The 9824-nt window shown below is 29.4% G+C and overlaps 1 long non-coding RNA gene across 5 annotated transcripts; it reads right to left on the minus strand.

Annotated features, from left to right (window-relative positions):
• Positions 1 to 1908: 1908 nt before the first annotated feature.
• On the minus strand, positions 1909 to 6862 carry LOC131643324 (uncharacterized). 5 transcript variants are annotated; one of them, XR_009296205.1, is made up of 7 exons: positions 6515 to 6861; positions 6189 to 6294; positions 5609 to 6036; positions 4407 to 4703; positions 3517 to 3717; positions 3078 to 3389; positions 1910 to 2999 (listed from the first exon to the last, which is right to left on the minus strand). It is a non-coding gene; the product is annotated as an uncharacterized LOC131643324 (long non-coding RNA). The 5 variants fall into 5 exon arrangements; XR_009296204.1 differs by having other exon boundaries at positions 1909 to 2999; positions 5609 to 6294; positions 6515 to 6862; XR_009296203.1 differs by having other exon boundaries at positions 1912 to 2999; positions 6189 to 6860.
• Between the last annotated feature and the right edge of the window lie 2962 nt (positions 6863 to 9824).

Consider the following 9824-nt stretch of genomic DNA (forward strand, 5'->3'; position numbering starts at 1 on the left):
TATGATAGAAATATAGTTGTAGATAACATCAAAAATATAGTCATACATAGAGGTTGGCAAAGTAAGAAGTATAGAGATAGTGTGGCCCAATGATTGTTGTAAGTTTTAGTTGCTTGGTTGGATCCCTTGTGATCACCGTGCTTTGTTTCGCTTTTTTGAATTAATCCAATATATTTTATTGATTCAAAAAAAAATAAAATATATATATATATATATATATATATATATATATATATATATATATATATATATATATATATATATATATATATATATATATATATATATATATATATATATATATATATATATATAAGGGTAATAAGAGTTATAAAAGTTTAAATATACTTTAAACAATAATAAAAATATTAATATAAATATGAATTAATATATATTTGGGAGTTACAAAATATATTAATTAACATAAATACAATTAATGAAGGATACTCCGCCGTTTTTTTGTTGAAATAATAATCTATCGTTTTAACAAAATTAATTTAGTAATAAATAAAATTGATTTGGAATTAGTGTGGAATAGTTGAAAATAGAGTAACTGTAAAATTGATGATAGGTAGATTTTTAATATGAGGGGTATCAATTAACGATGGTTGAATTCTGTTTTAATTAATAAAATTGATAATGGTAGCATTTGGTATAAATGATCATTTTTTTTTTGAGATTCTACTCCACAGTTTAAAAAATATATATATTTAATAATTAAAAAATTAACTTGAAGTTATTGTGGAGAGTTTAAAAAAAAAAGATATAAAAAATTGGTTTTTAAAACTCATAATTTTTAATTTCCTTTATTTACCAATTATTAAATAAATTACTTACAATCATTTTATTTTTCATTTAAAATAAAATATTATTAATCATTTATAACAATAGTTTGAATTTTTTTAACAATTTAATAAAATATAAACTCATAATAACTATATTTTTATTTTTAAAACTAAAATAAATAAAATAATAAGGACTTTTAATATTATTATTCCTAGTTCAACTATTATACATAAAATTAATAACAATTATTTTATTTTATTTTTAATAATATGTAGTGATTGGTTGGCATTATATTTATTATAATTAATCCAAAAGTATAATATTAATTAATTGATGATTCAAAATATGAATGAAATAAGTAAGATATTTAATTTCTGTTTACAATATTATAAATATAATAATATTAGTATTAGATATTTTTATTAAATTAATTAATTAATTAATGATTGAAAAAGTGAATGAAATAAGTAAGGATGGATATTTAAAAAAAATGATTTTTAATACTCCTAATTTCTTTTATTTCATTTGTTTACCAATTATTAACTAAATTGCTTACAATAATTTTATCTTTTAATTTAAATAAAATATTATTAATCATTTATAATGACAGTTTGAACTTTTTTAACAAATTAATAAAAAATAAACTCTTAATAAATTTATTTTTATTTTAAAATCTAAAATAAATTAAATAATAAGGATTTTTAATATTATTACTCCTAGATCAACTATCATATATAAAATAAATAACAATTATTTGATTTTTTCTTTTAATAATATGTAGTGATTGACTGTTATTAAATTTATTATGATTAATTCAAAAATTATAATATTAATTAATGATTGAAAAAATGAATAAAATAAGTAAGTTTTTTAAGGACTTTTAATATTATTATTCCTAGCTCAACTATTATATATAAAATTAATAACAATTATTTGATTTTTTTTCTTTTTAATAATATGTAGTGATTGGTTGTCATTAAATTTATTATGATTAATTCAAAATTATAATATTAATTAATTAATTAATGAAATAAATAAATAATATTTTTAATTTTTGGTTACAACATTAAAATTTAATAATATTAGATTTAGTCTTTTTATAAAATTAATTAATTAATAGTATTGAATTGGAGTTGGTGTGGAGAATTAGAAAAAAGAGTAGTATTAAAATTAAAAAATTTAATATTATTATTATTACTATTATTATTATTATTATTATTATTATTATTATTATTATTATTATTATTAGGTTTGTATAATTAAGGTTTTGTTACCAAGATGACACGTGGCTTGGATTATTGTAAAGATGACATGTGGGTAAGATTGTGGTTTGGATTGTTTTAAAGATGATATGTGACTAGGGTTGCCATCATGACTTCTTTAGATTTATAGTAAGTAGATAACACAAATATAAGGATATGTCATTAACCAACTTCACAATTATATTAACCACAAAAAAGTACATCATTAACCACTTATTTTACTTATAACTAGTAACAAACTCGTGCATACGCACGGGTTCTGGTCGGACACGCGCATTGTTTCTAAAAATAGTAATTGTTGTTTATAAAAAATACATTAATAAGAACAAAATAAATATTTGAATCAATAGTACATTTTTTCCCGTATATAAAAATAATATTGATAAAAATTTGATTCAGACAAAATATCAACATAATTTGCAAACACAAACAAAGAAAAATAGCATAATTTGAGTAACAATTATCACTTTTTTTCGGGAGATTGAAGTGTTTGACTAAACCACCCCCAATAAATAGGGTAATATTTGTATGATAAACTAAACAACAAACTCATAAAGCTACATAACATAGCACACCAAATCAGCAGCGTAATTCAGATGCTTATTTGGAAAACTATGACAGCCTACAAATATCGCTCTAGACATAAGCATTTAATGTTTGTTCCATAGGATAGAGTTTGTTGTAACTACTTTCTAGACAGTTCTAAACATACTAATTTGTTTCCTAATTATAAACAAATCAGTCACTGATATTAAGACTTCTAATCTATTAAGTCTTCTTCAACCTCCCGGTCCCATTTTCCAAACTCTCAGTTTTTAACATTATTTGAGAAAGCAGGATGACAAAAAAATATATACACATGTTTATTACCAAAGTGGATAGATCAATTGGAGACTTTCCATTCTTTGAAGCTACATCCAAACATGTCATTAAAAACATGCCAGCAAACACCTGATAGAATAGTCATAAAACTTTAAACACGAGCTTAATCAATTAAAATATACAAGCTAAGAAATAAAATAAACATACCAACTTTGGCAGCTGCATCTCAGTAGATGAAAACTGGGTTGTTATAACCCTTCCTTTGGCAGCTGAAATAAGCCTCAATAATGCATCAGCTACGACAGACTCGCTCATTGTCCTTCCAGGTGATTGTACATTTGTTGAATCACCCATCATATGTAAAGCAATACCGAAACACTGATTGGTTCTATCCTTTGACAAAATTTAAGAAAAAGGTTACATGTATTCTACATGTGTTGTGATACCCAGGCATGGAGTGGAAAAGGAGAAGGAACCAACAAAGTTTTAGTGCATGTTCAAGCTACAACAACCTCAAACCTACATCCACGGGCAAAACAGATATAATTTGCATTTAGTTATTCTCCAATTATCAAACATTATGATCCAAATTAATTTCTAACTTTAACCATACAAGGAAGCATTCAACTTCATCTCTCAGTCTAACCTTCTATGATTTGCATTTAGTTATTCTGCAATTATCAAACATTAAGATCCAAATCCTTCTAACTTCTCTTTTCGAAAACATTATGAAACAAAGCTCAGATGAGATAGTATCTACAAAGTAGAAAAAAATAGACGTTTAACAAAGGAGAGCCTCGTGACAATGATCCAATCCAAGCATGTTATGACACCATATCGTTGAGCCCTGAAATGAAGGAATTGTTAAATAACATCACGATGATGTGCTCCAGGAACATGTAGATCAAAATCAAAATCTAGAAAGGATGAAGACGATAATTAATACCAATAAGTGTATATGTATAAGTTTACATAAGCTAATTTTATAACAAAGGATAAAACAAAGTGTTTTCGTGTGGGCTGCATAAAATAGTGTTTTCGGGTAGGCTATAAGCGTTTTTATAAACTATATTTAAAAACTTATGAAAATTAACTGGAAAAAGTATACAAAATGTCCTAAGCTGTTTTAAAAATCTATCCCAAATAGTGTCGCAAAACTAACAACGGTAGTGTAGATAAAGCTTAAATAAGTCAATCCAAACAAAACTAACGAAAAGGCCACAATCAGACTAAACCCTAAACTATAATTGGATTCCTTCACTGTTCGTTGATGGGATTTTCCCCTCAATTAGTTCTATTGGTAAGCCTATCAGCACTTCTACACAAAAGGTTTCTTTGCATCTTAATCAAACAAGAGGAATGCCCTTTGGTATCTTATTTAAACACATTTGAACATACAAGCTGATGCAATGTAACTTTGAATGGAATAAATCAAATTGAAACAGGTATGACATGCAGTACATATTCGAAATCTAATTGAACCAAATTAAATCAAAACCACAAAAATGCAAGGACCAATATAAGGAGATTACCCACTTTAACGTGAAGGATTGGGAGCCATGAGAATGTTCTTTCCACCAGGAAGGTAAGAGACATTAGAAGACTTAGCCAAAGTAGAGGCCACTTCCCTGGAAGCCTCGATCCTCCTAAGCTCAATCAACCCCATACCAGCAGACGCAGTAGCATCAGAAATCAGCTTGGCAGCATCACTTTCTCCTTCAGCACGGATAATTGCAGCACGGCGCTCCTGTTCTGCCTTCATTACAGTAAGCAGACATGTTTATGATCTTCACGGCCAAAATCATCATCAATAACAAAATGTTAATTTGAAACCTAAACACAATGAAAAGAAAATTTCAGTGTTTGAAAAATAGTTTGAGATTGTACTCTTCCATTAAGATATTTAGCTTTGTAAACAGGACCAAGAGGTTGCCTTCATTGAAGAAGTTAGTAGCCAGTTGAAAAATAATGTTATTGTTTTCAATCTAATTGCAAAATAAAATCTTGTTTAAAAGCAGTAGTTATATAAGGGCAGTAGCAGTCCTGCATACATATATTTTGATTCGTAGATTTGAAGTACAAACAGAGTAAGTTTACAAATATTTATCTATCTACTAATATGTTTATCATCACAAATCAAGAGAACAATCAGAAACTTCAACTTATTTACTGAACCTAGCGTTTCCATCCATATCCTCATAGGAAAAGAGAAAAAAGTAGTTGAAAACGGAAGTACGTAAAGAGACGGTAATAAAAAAAGTAGTTGAAAATGGAAGTAACGTAAAGAGACAGTAATCTGTGAGAAATTATTTATGCTCTGCCTATTCCCAAAGGGAACTAATTCAACATCATAAAACACTTAAAATGGAATTCAACTAACTATAATAAAAAGTTGAAAAAAGACTGTCATTCAACTCAAAATGTACCTGGAATAAGCTAGGAAAATAGGCAGGCCTGCTATCGTGAAACACTGAAATTTACTCCTACTAATTAGAAGGGAACATGTACATGTTCATTTACATTTACAAAACCATAAAATAATATTCTGGCAGCTATTATAAGATTTGTAAAGCATATTTAAAGAATTGGTAAGCATGAACTTTATCATGAGTCATGATCCCATTTCAAGAGAAGCATTCTATTGTAAAATAAGAAAAAGATACACTGGAAATTAACAAATAATTAAGGAAACCATGCATACCAAACATGTTATAGAGTGCAAGAAAAGGCAAAATTACCTTTATGTAAAGCCCGTGCACCTCTTGGAAAAAGCTCTTAATGCCATCGTCATTACGCGAATCATGAAGCAACATTAACCGGGAATGTTTGACAGGCCAAGGAAATTATCACAAAAAAACTAAAATTCATAAAGAAGTATGTGGATTTAAGGTTTGATCATTGCCCACTCATGGCCCTTTTATTTTTTTCCCATTCACGCGAAGGAAAGGGATGTAAGGGTCAGGGGACAGTGGCATAATCATCCCATTAAAGAAAATTAAATTAAATGATTCTTAAAGTTGGTATTCAGATACAAAAAATTGAAAATCATATAATATTTATTTCTGATGTAAATTAGTTCTCTACGATAAAGGATATGACCAGCTGTGACGTACACTGACGCCACGAGTTCATTAAACCTATTTACCGATTTCAAGTACCTGAAACTCTGCCACAGAGAGCCAATAGAACAACAACCGGAATACTGATAAGGTTTTTAAAAGTAAACAAATTAATAAACATCACATATGGCCCGATTAAAATCTTTTGCCATCATTTCGAGCTCTCATAAAGCTAAAAGAACAGCAGAAATTAACTTACTTGATAAAACATCAATGATATTCTGGCATTGAAGTTATAAGTTGATAAAACAATTTTTTGATGCTGGTTTAAGTGCAGTTGATACTCTGCAGTGTATATCAGTGCCCTGAAATAAACCCAAATTGACATGAGCTATCGTAGCGTCATGAACTATAATAACATACCAATATGAACCATCTAATATGAACCATCTTCAGTAGATTAACTATGATAAAAATAGAGAACAAATTAACATTTATGGAAACCATAAAATATAAGCTGAAAATAAATTAACGAAAGTTGTGACCAAATCAAATGCTTATGCGAAAGAAAGTAGAGACACATACATCATATTAGAAAAAACCCTAAAGAACAGAGACATTTTTCAGTTTTTTAACAACCAAAAAACAAAACCCTCTCATATTAGAAGAAACCCTAAAGAACAGAGACATTTTCAATTTTTTAACAACCAAAAAGAAAAGATGGAGGTATTTGTTGGTGAGACAGATGGTAGGTTTGTGTCTGAAGGAAAAGAAGAGAAACGGTAGCATGTGAAATGTGACATGTTTGAATCAAGAAAGCAGGCTTTTGTCAGCAAAAATTAGGGTTCAAAGAACAACTTGAGCAAGAGAAGAGAAAGAGTTGTTTGAATTGTCGTGTAGAGACTAAAAGAAGTTTTGGAAAGAGGAAAAGGTAATAATAGCAAATATTGAAATATTGAAACGTGTGAGTGGTTGTTGTGGGCCACCAAACATTTTGATTATGGGTTTAATAAACCACCAAAAGACATTATTTGCCCCAAATATATTATTTTAGACTAAGTTAATCAAAGGGTATTTTAGTGAATATCAGAACAGTAAATTTTCTTATATTATAGATTCATTAACCACTTTCAATACTTAATTAACTCATTAAATACATATTATTAACCATGTTCTGACACTAAATTATAAATGTATTAACCCACTTTTACACTTCATTAACCAACTTTATTTTACTATTTAATTTTTTTTTTGAGAATTCATTAACCAAAGTATGGATTATATTAACCAATTTTATACATAATATTAACCAAAGTTGATTTACTGTGTAAAATTTTATATTTGATGTCAGAACACTCGATAACCAAACTCTAAACCGTATTAACCAAATTTTTATATACTATTAACCAAACTTGTTTTAATGTAAAAATTATAAAAAGTCAAAATAAAAAAAAAATTATTGTTCACTTTATTGTGAACAGTAACTACGGTGTAGGTGTAACATTTGGTGTCAAAATAATATTACTCCTCCTAAAAACTAGGAATTGCTAAACAAATAAAAGTACAACTAATATTTTTATAATAATAAACTTCCTAACAAGATTCTTAGCCCAAGGGTACCAAAAAATTCTATCTGACTTATACATACAAGCAATAGCAACTTCGGAAAGCATGATATGTTTTAATAATTTTTTCATTGACGGTTCCTCTAGAACTAATCATAAATCGAATTGGGAAAAAAATTGGGAAAAAAATTTATTCACATTGAAGTTTCCTTTAAATCCTATCACCATTACATATGGACATTGGAGGGCACAAATTGGAAAAAAAAATTATTCACATTGAAGTTTCCTCTAAATCCTCCGATTATCCTGGGTCAGGTACCAAGTTTTCTCTAAATCCTTGGCTTATACACCCCTTTCACGAAAGAGGACACACTCTTTGTGATTTAGAAGAACTTTTTAGATGTAGTTTGCAATTAACTAATTGCTTAATTGATTCTATGGTCTAAGGGCATGGTGAATTGCTTCTCATATATAATATAAGAGAATTTCTTCACCCACCTCCTAACCTTCTTGCCCACTCCTGGTGAATTTACCACACTACCCCTTGTTTCGGAAGTTCATTTCCGAAAAGGTACTTTTTTTTGGAAAAAAGGTGTTTTCGGAAATGAACTTCCGAAAACGTGTTTTTTTTAATATAAAATATTGATTTCGGAGATGCATCTCCGAAATAAAGTTACATTTTCAGAAAATGTGGTGTTTCGGAAGTTCATCTCCGAACTCACCCCCATGATGGAATTCGGAAATGAACCTCCGAATTTATGTCTGGACAGAAGAAAAATGAAAAACAACAATGATTCGCTTTATTTAATCGGGTGAAGATTACAACGATAATATTACTGAAAATTAAAGTTACATATTGTTGAACACGGGTAGGTGGGGATGAGTCAACACTTTGATAATGTCGTCTGTAACACCCCGAATTTAATTAAATTGGTTAATTAAATTATTGAAGGATTTAAATATTTGATTTAGTCGAAATTGGATTGTCGGTGTTATTTAAGGGCGTATTTGGAATTATATAAATCGAAGTCGGATAGTCGGAAAATAATATTAAGAATAATATTATTTATAAGTCGGAATTATTATATTGAAGGAATTATTATTATAAGTGATATAATTGATTATTTGAGTTATATCTTTTATTGGGCCTAAATTTATTTTGGAGGATATTAAATAAAGAGAGGATTTAAACACTAAGCCCAAATGGTTTTATATTAGGGTTTTAGAGATTTTGGAAAGGGGGAGTTGTCATAATGAAGAAACAATAATGGAGGAGAAAGAGGCAAGACTATGGAGAAGAAGAAAAAGCTTGAAGATTTTGCATCCATGGTGTCAAGTAAAGATGCAATTAGAGACCCATTGAATTGCTTCCATTGATAAGGTAAGGGTGGGGTTCTCTTCCTATAATGGGGTTTATGAACAATTGTATGTGGGGAATTGGGTATGTAGATTTATTGCATTATCTTGTGTTGATTGTTGTTCATAGAAATTGAAATTAGAAAGTAATGTTGTTGCTGCTGTGCTCGTTAGAAATTCAAAATTGACTTAGAAACAATATGCAACTCTGTGCATAATAGAATATGAAGCGAACGGAACAAAGGGGCTCTTTGAGGGACGGTCAGCACAACAGTGTATTTGTGTGTGGGGGAGCGACACACCCCTGAAAACGACCTTCATGGTCAATATTAATCTTTGATGGACAATAGTATTCTTTGAAATAATAATTTTTAAATTATGATTAATATCTAAAAACAAACACCATCTAACTAATTACAAGAAGGGAATAGATACTTTATGACTTCTCATTGCAAGTGGTAGAGTCATATATATGTCCCACTAGAACTAGGGGTGGCAAAACGGGCCGGGGCCCGCCGGGCCGCCCGCGCACCCGCCAAAAATTGGCGGGTTGGGTTGGGATTTTAGGCTCGCCGCTCGCCAAAGCCCGCCCCGCCAAAACCCGCCGCCCGCCATACCCGCCCCGCCAAAGCCCGCCGCTCGCCAAAACCCGCTCCTCCTCCAAAACTCACTCTTTTTTTAGTTAATTCTAGTAATTGCAATTCTTGATGGTTTATTTGATACATTTATTTATAAATATATGTAATATTTTTTAGAGTAAATTTGTTAAAAAATTACTTTTATAAAAAATTGTTTTAAAAAATAAGTGAAAAGTTTAATTAAAAGGTAAAAAAAACATATTAATCTATTAAAAAAATATAAATAAAAATAGGCGGGTAAGCCCGCCGCCCGCCAACCCGCCATCTTGGCGGGGCGGGCATGATTTTGATGCCCATTTTACTTGGCGGGCATGCCCGCCCCGCTCGTTTTTTGGC

The sequence above is a fragment of the Vicia villosa genome, linkage group LG1, assembly GCF_029867415.1.
Source record: "Vicia villosa cultivar HV-30 ecotype Madison, WI linkage group LG1, Vvil1.0, whole genome shotgun sequence".
Taxonomy (NCBI): domain Eukaryota; kingdom Viridiplantae; phylum Streptophyta; class Magnoliopsida; order Fabales; family Fabaceae; genus Vicia; species Vicia villosa.